Raw genomic sequence first — 13305 nt, 5'->3', positions numbered from 1 at the left:
AAAACAATAAATAATTCATTTATTATTGGGTGCGATCATACCAGTACTAATGCACCGGTTCCCATCAGAACTCCAAAGTTAAGCGTGCCTGGGCGAGAGTAGTACTAGGATGGGTGACCCCCTGGAAAGTCCTCGTATTGCACCCCTTTTTTCATTAATTTCTTTTTTTCTTACTCGTACTTCTTGTTTTTCCGATTCGTTGCCGTCCTATTTCCGACTCTTTCAGTCCAATCCACGGATAGAAAAGATAAAATAGACTGAATCATACGATGTGAACGTATGATCTGGGTGACGCAGGCCGCTTCGGTGAGTTCCAGCGCGCCCAACTGGAAAAACGCCACGAAAGACCATCTCCGGGTTGCAATTTGAGCGTCTCCGTCACTTAGACCGAGATACTTGCTGTAGGTATCGAGATGAGCTTCGCGTGAGCAGGCTGAAGATCCCGTAACTCTTAGCCGATCGAAAGTTATGTCCGTTTGAAACTGCAGCTCCTGTTCCTCCGATCCGCAATTTGAGAGACAAAAAAATAAAGAAGTCATTCACTGTTGAGTGCGATCATACCAGCACTAATGCACTGGATCCCATCAGAACTCCGAAGTTAAGCGCGCCTGGGCGAGAGCAGTACTAGGATAGGTGACCCCCTGGGAAGTCCTCGTGTTGCACCCCTTTTTTCATAAATTTCTTTTCTTCTTACTCGTACTTCTTATTCTTTCGATTCCTCGCGGTCCTATTTCCGACTCTTTCAGTCCAATCCGCGGATAGAAAAGATGCAATAAACTGAATCATACGATGTGAACGTGCGATCTGGGTGACGCGGGCCGCTTCGGTGGGTCCCAGCGCGACATACGGGAAACATGCCCCGAAAGACCATCTCTGTTTTGGAATTTGAGCGTCTCCATCTCTTTAACCAAGATACGCACTATAGTTATCGAGTGGAGCTTCGCATGATCAGGCTGAAGCTCCAGTAACTCTCAGCCGATCGAAAGTTAAGTTTGTTTGAAACTGCAGCTCCTGTTCCTCAGATCCGCAATTCGAGAGACAAAACAATAAAGAATTCATTCACTGTTGGGTGCGATCATAGCAGCATTAATGCACTGGATCCCATCAGAACACCGAAGTTATGCGTGCTTGGGCAAGAACAGTACTAGGATGGCTGACCCCGTGGGAAGTCCTCGTGTTGCACCCCTTTTTTCATTAATTTTTTTTTCTTACTCGTACTTCTTGTTCTTTCGATTCCTTGCCGTCCTATTTTTGACTCTTTCAGTCCAATCCACAGATAGAAAAGATGCAATATACTGAATCATACGATGTGAACGTGCGATCTAGGTGACGCGGGCCGCTTCGGTGGGTCCCAGCGCGACATACGGGAAAAATGCCCCAAAAGAGCATCTCCGTTTTGGAAATTGAGCGTCTCCGTCTCTTAAACCGAGATACGCAGTTTAGGTATCGAGTGGAGCTTCGCGTGAGCAGGCTGAAGCTCCAGTAACTCTCAGCCGATTGAAAGTTATGTCCGTTTGAAACTACAGCTCCTGTTCCTCCGATCCGCAATTCGAGAGACAAAAAAATAAAAAATTCATTCACTGTTGGGTGCGATCATACCAGCACTAATGCACCGGATCCCATCAGAACTCTGAAGTTATGCGTGCTTGGGCAAGAGCAGTACTAATATGGGTGACCCCCTGGGATGTCCTCGTGTTGCACCCATTTTTTTATTAGTTTCTTTTTTTCTTACTCGTACATCTTGTTCTTCCGATTCCTCTCCGTCCTATTTCCGACTCTTTCAGTCCAATCCGCGGATATAAAAGATGCAATATAATGAATCACACGACGTGAATGTGCGATCTCGGTGATGTGGGCCACTTCGGTGGGTCCCAGCGCGCCCTACGAGAAAAATATCCCCAAAGACCATCTCCGGGTTTGAATTTGAGCTTCTCCTTCTCAAAGACCGAGAAACGTGTTGTAGGTATCGAGAAGAGCTTCGCGTGAGCAGGCTGAAGCTCCCGTAACTCTCAGCAGATCGAAAGTTATGTCCGTTTGAAACTGCAGCTCCTGTTCCTACGATCCGCAATTCGAGAGACAAAACAATAAAGAATTCATTCACTGTTCGGCGCGATCATACCAGCACTAATGCACCGGATCCCATCAGAACTCCGAAGTTAAGCGTGCTTGGGCGAGAGCAGTACTAGGATGGGTGACCCCTTGGGAAGTCTTCGTGTTGCACCCCTTTTTCATTTATTTATTTTTTTCTTACTCGAACTTCTTGTTTTTTCGATTCCTTGCCGTCCTTTTTTCGACTATTTCAGTCCAATTCGCGGATAGAAAAGATGCAATAGACTTAATCACACGACATGAACATGCGATCTGGGTGATGCGGGTCGCTTCGGTGGATCCCAATGCGCCCTACGGGAAAAACGCCCCGAAATACCATCTCCGGTTTGTAATTTGAGCGTCTCCGTCTTTTAGACCGAGATACTTGCTGTAGGTATCGAGAGGAGCTTTGCGTGAGCAGGCTGAAGCTCTTGTAACTCTTAGCCGATCGAAAGTTATGTCTGTTCGAAACTGCAGCTCCTGTTCCTCCGATCCGCAATTCGAGAGACAAAACAATAAAAAATTCATTCACTGTTGGGTGCGATCATACCAGCACTAATGCATCGGATCCCATCAGAACTCCGAAGTTAAGCGCGCTTGGGCGAGAGCAGTACTAGGATTGGTGACCCCCTGGGAAGTCCTCGTGTTGCACCCCTTTTTTCATTAATTTCTTTTTTTCTTACTCGTACTTCTTGTTCTTTCGATTCCTCTCCATCCTATTCCGACTCTTTCAGTCCAATCCGCGGATAGAAAATATGCAATAGACTAAATCATACGATGTGAACGTGTGATTTGGGGGACGCGGGCCGCTTCGGTGGGTCCCAGCGTGACATACGGGAAATATGCCCCGAAAGACCATCTCCATTTTGGAATTTGAGCGTCTCCGTCTCTTTAACCGATATACGCACTACAGGTATCGAGTGGAGCTTCGCGTGAGCAGGCTGAAGCTCCAGTAACTCTCAGCCGATCGAAATTTATGTCCATTTGAAACTGCAGCTCCTGTTCCTCTGATCCGCAATTCGAGAGACAAAAAAATAAAGAATTCATTCACTGTTGGGTGCGATCATACCAACACTAATGCACCGGATCCCATCAGAACTCCGAAGTTATGCGTGCTTGGGCAAGAGCAGTACTAGGATGGGTGACCCCCAGGGAAGTCCTCGTGTTGCACCCCTTTTTTTTATTAGTTTCTTTTTTTCTTACTCGTACATCTTGTTCTTCCGATTCCTCTCCGTCCTATTTCCGACTCTTTCAGTCCAATCCACGGATAGAAAATGTGCAATAGACTGAATCACACGACGTGAACGTGCGATCTGGGTGACGCGGGACACTTCGGTGGGTCCCAGCGCGCCCTACGGGAAAAATGCCCCCAAATACCATCTCCGAGTTTGAATTTGAGCTTCTCCATCTCTTAAACCGAGATACGCGTTGTAGGTATCGAGAAGAGCTTCGCGTAAGCAGGTTGAAGCTCCCGTAACTCTTAGTAGATCGAAAGTTATGTCCATTTGAAACTGTAGCTCCTGTTCCTCCGATCCGCAATTCGAGAGATAAAACAATAAAGAAATCATTCACTGTTGGGTGCGATCATACCAGCATTAATGCACCGGATCCCATCAGAACTCCGAAGTTAAGCATGCTTTGGCAAGAGAAGTACTATGGTAGGTGACCCCCTGGGAAGTCCTCGTGTTGCACCCCTTTTTCTTTAATTTCTTTTTTTCTTACTCGTACTTCTTGTTCTTTCGATTCCTCGCCGTCCTTTTTACGAATCTTTGAGTCCAATCCGCGGATCGAAATGATGCAATAGACTGAAACACACGACGTGAACGTGCGATCTGGGTGATGCGGGCCGTTTTGGTGGGTCCCAGCATGCCCTACGGGAAAAACGCCCCAAAAGACCATCTTCGAGTTGGAATTTGAGCGTCTCCGTCTCTTGGAACGAGATGCGTGCTGTAGGTATCGAGAGGAGCTTCCCATGAGCAGGTTGAAGCTTCCGTAACTCTCAGCCGATCGAAATTTATGTCCGTTTGAAACTAAAGCTCCTGTTCCTCCAATCCGCAATTCGAGAAACAAAACAATAAAGAATTCATTCATTGTTGGATGTGATCATACCAGCACTAATTCACCGGATCCCATCAGAACTCCAGAGCTAAGCGTGCATGGGCGAGAGTAGAACTAGGATGGGTGATCCCCTGGGAAGTCCTCGTGTTGCACCCCATTTTCATTAATTTCTTTTTTCTTACTAGTACTTCTTGTTCTTTCGATTCCTCGTCGTCCTATTTCCGACTCTTTGAGTCCAATCCACGGATATAAAAGATGCAATAAACTGAGACACCAGACGTGAACGTGTGATATGGGTGACGCGGGCCGCTTCGATGTGTCCTAGCGTGCCCTACGGGAAAAACACCCGAAAGACCATCTCCAGGTTGGAATTTGAGCATCACCGTCTCTTAGACCGAGATGCGCGCTGTAGGTATCGGGAAGAGCTTCGCGTAAGCAGGCTGAAGCTCCCGTAACTCTTAGTAGATCGAAAGTTATGTCCATTTGAAACTGTAGCTCCTGTTCCTCCGATCCGCAATTTGAGAGATAAAACAATAAAGAAATCATTCACTGTTGGGTGCGATCATACCAGCATTAATGCACCGGATCCCATCAGAACTCCGAAGTTAAGCATGCTTTGGCAAGAGAAGTACTATGGTAGGTGACCCCCTGGGAAGTCCTCGTGTTGCACCCCTTTTTCTTTAATTTCTTTTTTTCTTACTCGTACTTCTTGTTCTTTCGATTCCTCGCCATCCTTTTTTCGAATCTTTCAGCCCAATCCGCGGATAGAAAAAGATGCAGTAGACTGAATCATACGATGTGAACGTGCGATCTGGGTGACGCGGGCCGCTTCGGTGGGTCCCAGTGCGACATACAGGAAAAATGCCCCGAAAGACCATCTCCATTATGGAATTTGAGCGTCTCAATCTCTTTAACCGAGATACGCACTATAGTTATCGAGTGGAGCTTCGCGTGAGCAGGCTGAAGCTCCAGTAAATCTCAGCCGATCGAAAGTTATGTCCGTTTGAAACTGCAGCTCTTGTTCCTCCGATCCGCAATTCGAGAGACAAAAAAATAAAGAATTCATTCACTGTTGGGTGTGATCATAGCAGCACTAATACATCGGATCCCATCAGAACTTCGAAGTTATGCGTGCTTGGGCAAGGGCAGTACTAGGATTGGTGACCCTCTGGGAAGTCCTCGTGTTGCACCCCTTTTTTTATTAGTTTCATTTTTTCTTACTCGTACATCTTGTCCTTTCGATTCCTCTCCGTCCTATTTCCAACTCTTTCAGTCCAATCCGCGGATAGAAAAGATGCAATAGACTGAATCACACGACGTGAAAGTGCGATCTGGGTGACGCGGGCCACTTCGGTGGGTCCCAGCATGCCCTACGGGAAAAATTCCCCCAAAGCCCACTTTTGGGTTTGAATTTGAGTTTCTCCGTCTCTTAGACTAAGATACGCGCTGTAGGTATCGAGAAGATCTTCGCGTGAGCAGGCTAAAGCTCCCGTAACTCTCAGCAGATCGAAAGTTATGTCCATTTGAAACTGCAGCTCCTGTTCCTCCGATCCGCAATTCGAGAGACAAAATAATAGAGAATTCATTCACTATTGGTTGCGATCATACCAGCACTAATGCACCGGATCCCATCAGAACTCAGAAGATAAGCATGCTTGGGCGAGAGCAGTACTAGGATGGGTGACCCCCTGGAAAGTCCTCGTGTTGCACCCCTTTTTCATTAATTTATTTTTTTCTTACTCGTACTTCTTGTTTTTCCGATTCCTCGTCGTCCTATTTCCGACTCTTTCAATCCAATCGGCAGATAGAAAAGATGCAATTAGACTTAATCACATGACGTGAACGTGCGATCTGGGTGACGAGGGCCGCTTCAGTGGGTTCCAGCGCATCCTACGGGAAAAACGCCCCAAAAGACCATCTTCGGGTTGTAATTTGAGTGTCTCTGTCTCTTAGATCGAGATACTTGCTGTAGGTATCGAGAGGAGCTTTGCGTGAGCAGGCTTAAGCTCCCGTAACTCTTAGCCGATCGAAAGTTATGTCTGTTTGAAACTGCAGCTCCTATTCCTCCGATCCGCAATTCGAGAGACAAAACAATAAAGAATTCATTCACTGTTGGGTGCGATCATACCAGCACTAATGCACCAGATCCAATTAGAACTCCGAAGTTAAGCGCACTTGGGCGAGAGCAGTACTAGGATAGGTGACCCCCTGGGAAGTCCTCTTGTTTCACCCCTTTTTTCATTAATTTTTTTTCTTACTTGAACTTCTTGTTCTTTTAATTCCTCGCCGTCCTATTTCTTACTCTTTCAGTCCAATCCTCGGATAGAAAAGATGCAATAGACTGAATCATACGATGTGAACATGAGATATGGGTGACGCGGGCCGCTTTGGTGGGTCCCAGCGCGACATACGGGAAAAATTCCCCGAAAGACCATCTCCATTTTGTAATTTGAGTGTCTCCATCTCTTTAACCGAGATACGCACTATAGGTATCGAGTGGAGCTTCGCGTGAGCAGTTGAAACTCCAGTAACTCTCAGCCGATCGAAAGTTATGTTCATTTGAAACTGCAGATCCTGTTCCTCCGATCCACAATTCGAGAGACAAAAAAATAAAGAATTCATTCACTGTTAGGTGCGATCATACCATCACTAATGCACCGGATCCCATCAGAACTCTGAAGTTATGCGTGCTTGGGCAAGAGTAGTACTAGGATGGGTGACCCCTTGGGAAGTCCTCGTGTTGCACCCCTTTTTTTATTAGTTTCTTTTTTTCTTACTCGTACATCTTGTTCTTCCGATTCCTCTCCGTCCTATTTCCAACTCTTTTAGTCCAATCCGTGGATAGAAAATATGCAATAGACTGAATCACACGACGTTAACGTGCAATCTGGGTGACGCGGGCTACTTTGGTGGGTCCCAGCGCGCCCTACAGGAAAAATTCCCCCAAAGCCCATCTCAGGGTTTGAATTTGAGCTTCTCCGTCTCTTAGACCGAGATACGCGTTGTAGGTATCAAGAAGAGCTTCGCGTGAGCAGGCTGAAGCTCCCGTAACTCTCAGCAGATCGAAATTTATGTCCGTTTGAAACTGCAGCTCCTGTTCCTCCGATCCGCAATTCGAGAGACAAAACAATAAAGAATTCATTCACTGTTGGTTGCGATCATACCAGCACTAATGCACCGGATCCCATCAGAACTCCGAAGATAGGCATGCTTGGGCGAGATCAGTACTAGGATGGGTGACCCCCTGGGAAGTCCTCGTGTTGCACCCCTTTTTCATTAATTTTTTTTCTTACTCGTACTTCTTGTTTTTCCGATTCCTCGCCGTCCTATTTCCGACTCTTTCAGTCCAATCCGCAGATAGAAAAGATGCAATTAGACTTAATCACAAGACGTGAACGTGCGATCTGGGTGACGCGGGCCGCTTCAGTGGGTCCCGTCTCTTAGATACTTGCTGTAGGTATCTAGAGGAGCTTCGCGTGAGCTGGCTGAAGCTCCCGTAACTCTTAGCCGATCGAAAGTTATGTCTGTTTGAAACTGCAGCTCCTGTTCCTCCGATCCGCAATTCGAGAGACAAAACAATAAAGAATTCATTCACTGTTGGGTGCGATCATACCAGAACAAATGCACCGGATCCCATTAGAACTCCGAAGTTAAGCGCACTTGGGCGAGAGCAGTACTAGGATGGGTGACACCCTGGGAAGTCCTCGTGTTTCACCCCTTTTTTCATTAATTTTTTTTTTCTTACTCGTACTTCTTGTTCTTTCAATTTCTCGCCGTCCTATTTCTTACTCTTTCAGTCCAATCCGCGGATAGAAAAGATGCAATAGACTGAATCATACGATGTGAACGTGCGATCTGGGTGACGCGGGCCGCTTCGGTGGGTCCCAGCGTGACATATGGGAAAAATTCCCCGAAAGACCATCTCCGTTTTGGAATTTGAGCATTTCCATCTCTTTAACCGAGATACGCACTATAGGTATCGAGTGGAGCTTCGCGTGAGCAGGCTGAAACTCCAGTAACTCTCAGCCGATCGAAAGTTATGTCCGTTTGAAACTGCAGCTCCTGTTCCTCTGATCCGCAATTAGAGAGACAAAAAAATAAAGAATTCATTCACTGTTAGGTGCGATCATACCATCACTAATGCACCGGATCCCATCAGAACTCTGAAGTTATGCGTGCTTGGGCAAGAGCAGTACTAGGATGGGTGAGTGCTTGGGCAAGAGCAGTACTAGGATGGGTAACCCCCTGGGAAGTCCTCGTGTTGCACCCCTTTTTTTATTAGTTTCTTTTTTTCTTACTCGTACATATTGTTCTTCCGATTCCTCTCCGTCCTATTTCTGACTCTTTCATTCCAATCTGCGGATAGAAAAGATGCAATAGACTGAATCACACGACATGAACGTGCGATCTGGATGACGCGGCCACTTCGATGGGTCCCAGCGCGACCTAAGGGAAAAATGCCCCCAAAGACCATCTCGAGGTTTGAATTTGAGCTTTTCCATCTCTTAGACCAAGATACGCGTTGTAGGTATCGAGAAGAGCTTCGCGTGAGTAGGCTGAAGCTCCCGTAACTCTCAGCAGATCGAAAGTTATGTCCGTTTGAAACTGCAGCTCCTGTTCCTCCGATCCGCAATTCGAGAGACAAAACAATAAAGAATTCATTCACTGTTGGGTGCGATCATACCAGCACTAATGCACCGGATCCCATCAGATCTCCGAAGTTAAGCGTGCTTGGGCGATAGCAGTACTAGGATGGGTGACCCCCTTGGAAGTCCTCGCATTGCAACCCTTTTTCATTAATTTATTTTTTTCTTACTCGTACTTCTTGTTTTTCCGATTCCTCGCCGTCCTATTTCCGACTCTTTCAGTCCAATCCGCGGATAAAAAATATGCAATAGACTTAATCACACGACGTGAACGTGCGATCTAGGTGACGCGGGCCGCTTCGGTAGGTCCCAGCGCGCCCTAAGGGAAAAATTCCTCGAAAGACCATTTTCGGGTTGTAATTTGAGCGTCTCCGTCTCTTAGACCGAGATATTTGCTGTAGGTATCGAGACGAGCTTTGCGTGAGCAGGCTGAAGCAATCGTATCTCTTAGCCGATCGAAAGTTATGTCCGTTTGAAACTGCAGCTCCTGTTCCTCTGATCCGCAATTCGAGAGAAAAACAATAAAGAATTCATTCACTGTTAGGTGCGATCATACCAGCACTAATGCAACGGATCCCATCAGAACTCCGAAGTTAAGCGTGCTTGGGCGGGAGCAGTACTAGGATGGGTGACCTCTTGGGAAGTCCTCGTGTTGCACCCCTTTTTTCATTAATTTCTTTTTTTCTTACTCGTACTTCTAGTTCTTTCAATTCCTCGCCGTCCTATTTCCGACTCTTTCAGTCCAATCCGCGGATAGAAAAGATGCAATAGACTGAATCATACGATGTGAACGTGCGATCTGGGTGACGCGGGCCGCTTCGGTGGGTCCCAGCACGACATACGGGAAAAATGCCCCAAAAGACCATCTTCATTTTAGAATTTGAGCGTCTCCGTCTCTTTAACCGAGATACGCACTATAGGTATCGACTGGAGCTTCGCGTGAGCAGTCTGAAGCTCCAGTAACTCTCAGTCGATCGAAAGTTATGTCCATTTGAAACTGCAGCTCCTGTTCCTCCGATCCGCAATTCGAGAGACAAAAAAATAAAGAATTCATTCACTGTTGGGTGCGATCATACCAGCACTAATGCACCGGATCCCATCAGAACTCCAAAGTTATGCGTTCTTGGGCAAGAGCAGTACTAGGATGGGTGACGCGGGCTGCTTCGTTGGGTCCCAGCGCGCCCTACGGGAAAAACGCCCCGAAAGACCATCTCTGGGTTGAAATTTGAGCGTCTCCGTCTCTTAGACCGAGATACTTGCTGTAAGTATCGAGAGGAGCTTCGTGTGAGCAGGCTGAAGCTCCCGTAACTCTTAGCCGATCGAAAGTTATGTCCGTTTAAAATTGCAGCTCCTGTTCCTCCGATCCGCAATTCGAAAGACAAAACAATAAAGAATGCAGTCGCTATTGGGTGCGATCATACCAGCACTAATGCACCGGATCCCATCAGAACTCCGAAGTTAAGCGTGCTTGGGCGAGAGAAGTACTAGGATGGGTGACCCCCTGGAAAGTCCTCGTGTTGGACCCCTTTTTTTATTAATTCTTTTTTTCTTACTCGTACTTCTTGTTCTTTTGATTCCTCACCGTCCTATTTCCGACTCTTGCATTCCAATCCGCGGATAGAAAAGATACAATAAACTGAATCATGCGATGTGAACGTGCGATCTGGGTGACACGGGCCGCTTCGGTGGGTCCCAGCGCAACATACGGGAAAAATTCCCCGAACGACCATCTCCATTTTGGAATTTGAGCGTCTCCATCTCTTTAACAGAGATACGCACTATAGGTATCGAGTGGAGCTTCGCGTGAGCAGGCTGAAGCTCCAGTAACTCTCAGCCGATCGAAAGTTATGTCCGTTTGAAACTGTAGCTCCTGTTCCTCCGATCCGCAATCCGAGAGACAAAAAAATAAAGAATTCATTCACTATTGGGTGCGATCATAGCAGCACTAATGCACCGGATCCTATCAGAACTCCAAAATTATGCGTGCTTAGGTAAGAGCAGTACTAGGATGGGTGACCCCCTGGGAAGTCCTCGTGTTGCACCCCTTTTTTTGTTAGTTTCTTTTCTTCTTACTCGTACTTCTTGTTTTTCCGATTCCGCGCCGTCCTATTTTCGACTCTTTCAGTCCAATCCGCGGATAGAAAAGATGCAATTAGACTTAATCACACGACGTGAACGTGCGATCTGGGTGATGCAGGCCGCTTCGGTGGGTCCCAGCACGCCCTACGGGAAAAACGACCCAAAAAAACCATCTTCGGGTTGTAATTTGAGCGTCTCCGTCTCTTAGACCGAGATACTTGCTGTAGGTATCGAGAGGAGATTCGCGTGAGCAGGCTGAATCTCTCGTATCTCTTAGCCGATCGAAAGTTATGTCCGTTTGAAACTGCAGCTCCTGTTCCTCCGATCCGCAATTCGAGAGAAAAACAATAAAGAATTCATTCACTATTAGGTGCGATCATACCAGCACTAATGCAACGAATTCCATCAGAACTCCGAAGTTAAGCTTGCTTGGGCGAGAGCAATACTAGGATGGGTGATCCCCTGGGAAGTCCTCGTGTTGCACCCCTTTTTTCATTAATTTCTTTTTTTCTTACTCGTACTTCTAGTTCTTTCGATTCCTCGCCGTCCTATTTCCGACTCTTTCAGTTTAATCAGCGGATAGAAAAGATGCAATAGACTGAATCATACGATGTGAACATGCGATCTGGGTGACGCGGGCCGCTTCGATGGGTCCCAGCGCAACATATGGGAAAAATGCCCCAAAAGACCATCTCCGTTTTGGAATTTAAGCGTCTCCGTCTCTTTAACCAAGATACGCACTACAGGTATTGAGTGGAGCTTCGTGTGAGCAGGCTGAAGCTCCAGTAACTCTTAGCCGATCGAAAGTTATGTCCGTTAGAAACTGCAGCTCCTGTTCCTTCGATCCGCAATTCGAGAGACAACAAAAATAAATAATTCATTTACTGTTTGGTGCGATCATACCAGCACTAATGCACCGGATCCCATCAGAACTCCGAATTTATACGTGCTTGGGCAAGAGCAGTACTAGGATGGGTGACGCGGGCTACTTCGGTGGGTCCCAGCGTGCCCTACGGGAAAAACGCCCCAAAAGACCATCTCTGGGTTGTAATTTGAGCGTCTCCGTCTCTTAGACCGAGATACTTGTTGTAAGTATCGTGAGGGGCTTCGTGCGAGCAGGTTGAAGCTCCCGTAACTCTTAGCTGATTGAAAGTTATGTCCGTTTAAAACTGCAGCTCCTATTTCTCCGATCCGCAATTCGAAAAACAAAACAATAAAGAATGCATTCGCTATTGGGTGCGATCATACCAGCACCAATGCACCGGATCCCATCAAAACTCCGAAGTTTAGCGCGCTTGGGCGAGAGAAGTACTAGGATGGGTGACCCCCTGGGAAGTCCTCGTGTTGGACCCTTTTTTTTATTTATTTCTTTTTTTCTTACTCGTACTTCTTGTTCTTTCGATTTCTCACTGTCCTATTTCCGACTCTTGCAGTCCAATTCGGGGATAGAAAAGATGCAATAAACTGAATCATACGATGTGAACGTGCGATCTGGATGACACGGGCCGCTTTGGTGGGTCCCAGTGCGACATACAGGAAAAATGCCCAGAACGACCATCTCCGTTTTGGAATTTTGTGCGTCTCCATCTCTTTAACCAAGATACGGACTATAGGTATCGAGTGGAGCTTCGCGTGAGCAGGCTGAAGCTCCAGTAACTCTCAGCCGATCGAAAATTATGTCCGTTTGAAACTGTAGCTCCTGTTCCTCCGATCCGCAATTCGAGAGACAAAAAAATAAAGAATTCATTCATTGTTGGGTGCGAACATAGCAGCACTAATGCACCGGATCCCATCAGAACTCCGAAATTATGCGTGCTTGGGTAAGAGCAGTACTAGGATGGGTGACCCACTGGGAAGGCCTCGTGCTGCACCACTTTTTTTATTAGTTTCTTTTTTTCTTACTCGTACTTCTTGTTTTTCCGATTCCTCGTCGTCCTATTTTCGACTCTTTCAGTCCAATCCGCGGATAGAAAAGATGCAATTAGACTTAATCACACAACGTGAATGTGCGATCTGGGTGACGCAGCCGCTTCGGTGGGTCCCAGCACGCCCTACGAGAAAAACGACCCAAAAGACCATCTTCGGGTTGTAATTTGAGCGTCTCCGTCTCTTAGACCGAGATACTTGCTCTAGGTATCGAGAGAAGCTTTGGGTGAGCAGGCTGAAGCTCCCGTAACTCTTAGCCGATCGAAAGTTATGTCCGTTTGAACTGCAGCTCATGTTCCTCAAATCCGCAATTCGAGAGAAAAAACAATAAAGAATACATTCACTTTTGGGTGCGATCATACCAGCACTAATGCACTGGATCCCATCAGAACTCCAAAGTTATGCGTGCTTGGGCAAGAGCAGTACTAGGATGGGTGACCCCCTGGGAAGTCCTCGTGTTGCATCCATTTTTTTATTAGTTTATTTTTTTCTTACTTGTACATCTTGT

The 13305-nt window shown here is 46.7% G+C and overlaps 19 non-coding genes and 6 pseudogenes across 19 annotated transcripts; all 25 read left to right on the top strand.

Annotated features, from left to right (window-relative positions):
- Positions 1-27: 27 nt before the first annotated feature.
- LOC140867901 (5S ribosomal RNA) lies at positions 28-146 on the top strand. The gene has a single exon (XR_012145341.1). It is a non-coding gene; the product is annotated as a 5S ribosomal RNA (ribosomal RNA).
- Positions 147-547: 401 nt separating this feature from the next.
- Positions 548-666, top strand: LOC140867998 (5S ribosomal RNA). Its single transcript, XR_012145436.1, has one exon. It is a non-coding gene; the product is annotated as a 5S ribosomal RNA (ribosomal RNA).
- A 401-nt stretch (positions 667-1067) lies between these two features.
- LOC140869505 (5S ribosomal RNA) lies at positions 1068-1186 on the top strand (annotated as a pseudogene).
- A 399-nt stretch (positions 1187-1585) lies between these two features.
- On the top strand, positions 1586-1704 carry LOC140868967 (5S ribosomal RNA). The gene has a single exon (XR_012146363.1). It is a non-coding gene; the product is annotated as a 5S ribosomal RNA (ribosomal RNA).
- A 401-nt stretch (positions 1705-2105) lies between these two features.
- LOC140870445 (5S ribosomal RNA) lies at positions 2106-2224 on the top strand. The gene has a single exon (XR_012147406.1). It is a non-coding gene; the product is annotated as a 5S ribosomal RNA (ribosomal RNA).
- A 400-nt stretch (positions 2225-2624) lies between these two features.
- Positions 2625-2743, top strand: LOC140867968 (5S ribosomal RNA). Its single transcript, XR_012145406.1, has one exon. It is a non-coding gene; the product is annotated as a 5S ribosomal RNA (ribosomal RNA).
- Positions 2744-3143: 400 nt separating this feature from the next.
- On the top strand, positions 3144-3262 carry LOC140868257 (5S ribosomal RNA). The gene has a single exon (XR_012145683.1). It is a non-coding gene; the product is annotated as a 5S ribosomal RNA (ribosomal RNA).
- Positions 3263-3664: 402 nt separating this feature from the next.
- LOC140868091 (5S ribosomal RNA) lies at positions 3665-3783 on the top strand. Its single transcript, XR_012145524.1, has one exon. It is a non-coding gene; the product is annotated as a 5S ribosomal RNA (ribosomal RNA).
- Positions 3784-4183: 400 nt separating this feature from the next.
- Positions 4184-4302, top strand: LOC140869124 (5S ribosomal RNA). Its single transcript, XR_012146514.1, has one exon. It is a non-coding gene; the product is annotated as a 5S ribosomal RNA (ribosomal RNA).
- A 398-nt stretch (positions 4303-4700) lies between these two features.
- LOC140868090 (5S ribosomal RNA) lies at positions 4701-4819 on the top strand. The gene has a single exon (XR_012145523.1). It is a non-coding gene; the product is annotated as a 5S ribosomal RNA (ribosomal RNA).
- A 401-nt stretch (positions 4820-5220) lies between these two features.
- On the top strand, positions 5221-5339 carry LOC140869480 (5S ribosomal RNA; annotated as a pseudogene).
- Positions 5340-5740: 401 nt separating this feature from the next.
- LOC140868609 (5S ribosomal RNA) lies at positions 5741-5859 on the top strand. Its single transcript, XR_012146018.1, has one exon. It is a non-coding gene; the product is annotated as a 5S ribosomal RNA (ribosomal RNA).
- Positions 5860-6260: 401 nt separating this feature from the next.
- On the top strand, positions 6261-6379 carry LOC140869601 (5S ribosomal RNA; annotated as a pseudogene).
- A 397-nt stretch (positions 6380-6776) lies between these two features.
- Positions 6777-6895, top strand: LOC140868620 (5S ribosomal RNA). Its single transcript, XR_012146028.1, has one exon. It is a non-coding gene; the product is annotated as a 5S ribosomal RNA (ribosomal RNA).
- Positions 6896-7296: 401 nt separating this feature from the next.
- Positions 7297-7415, top strand: LOC140868222 (5S ribosomal RNA). The gene has a single exon (XR_012145649.1). It is a non-coding gene; the product is annotated as a 5S ribosomal RNA (ribosomal RNA).
- Positions 7416-7745: 330 nt separating this feature from the next.
- LOC140868987 (5S ribosomal RNA) lies at positions 7746-7864 on the top strand. The gene has a single exon (XR_012146381.1). It is a non-coding gene; the product is annotated as a 5S ribosomal RNA (ribosomal RNA).
- Positions 7865-8264: 400 nt separating this feature from the next.
- On the top strand, positions 8265-8416 carry LOC140869644 (5S ribosomal RNA; annotated as a pseudogene).
- A 400-nt stretch (positions 8417-8816) lies between these two features.
- On the top strand, positions 8817-8935 carry LOC140868115 (5S ribosomal RNA). Its single transcript, XR_012145548.1, has one exon. It is a non-coding gene; the product is annotated as a 5S ribosomal RNA (ribosomal RNA).
- A 399-nt stretch (positions 8936-9334) lies between these two features.
- On the top strand, positions 9335-9453 carry LOC140869272 (5S ribosomal RNA). The gene has a single exon (XR_012146654.1). It is a non-coding gene; the product is annotated as a 5S ribosomal RNA (ribosomal RNA).
- Positions 9454-10199: 746 nt separating this feature from the next.
- LOC140870351 (5S ribosomal RNA) lies at positions 10200-10318 on the top strand. Its single transcript, XR_012147315.1, has one exon. It is a non-coding gene; the product is annotated as a 5S ribosomal RNA (ribosomal RNA).
- A 400-nt stretch (positions 10319-10718) lies between these two features.
- LOC140869650 (5S ribosomal RNA) lies at positions 10719-10837 on the top strand (annotated as a pseudogene).
- Positions 10838-11239: 402 nt separating this feature from the next.
- LOC140869357 (5S ribosomal RNA) lies at positions 11240-11358 on the top strand. The gene has a single exon (XR_012146738.1). It is a non-coding gene; the product is annotated as a 5S ribosomal RNA (ribosomal RNA).
- Positions 11359-12105: 747 nt separating this feature from the next.
- LOC140869005 (5S ribosomal RNA) lies at positions 12106-12224 on the top strand. Its single transcript, XR_012146399.1, has one exon. It is a non-coding gene; the product is annotated as a 5S ribosomal RNA (ribosomal RNA).
- Positions 12225-12626: 402 nt separating this feature from the next.
- On the top strand, positions 12627-12745 carry LOC140869697 (5S ribosomal RNA; annotated as a pseudogene).
- A 400-nt stretch (positions 12746-13145) lies between these two features.
- On the top strand, positions 13146-13264 carry LOC140867925 (5S ribosomal RNA). The gene has a single exon (XR_012145365.1). It is a non-coding gene; the product is annotated as a 5S ribosomal RNA (ribosomal RNA).
- The last annotated feature ends 41 nt before the right edge of the window (positions 13265-13305 follow it).

The sequence above is a fragment of the Henckelia pumila genome, chromosome 4 (assembly GCF_033568475.1).
Source record: "Henckelia pumila isolate YLH828 chromosome 4, ASM3356847v2, whole genome shotgun sequence".
Lineage (NCBI taxonomy): Eukaryota > Viridiplantae > Streptophyta > Magnoliopsida > Lamiales > Gesneriaceae > Henckelia > Henckelia pumila.
Note: the sequence above shows the minus strand (reverse complement) of the source record. Positions and strands in the feature narration are given on the sequence as shown.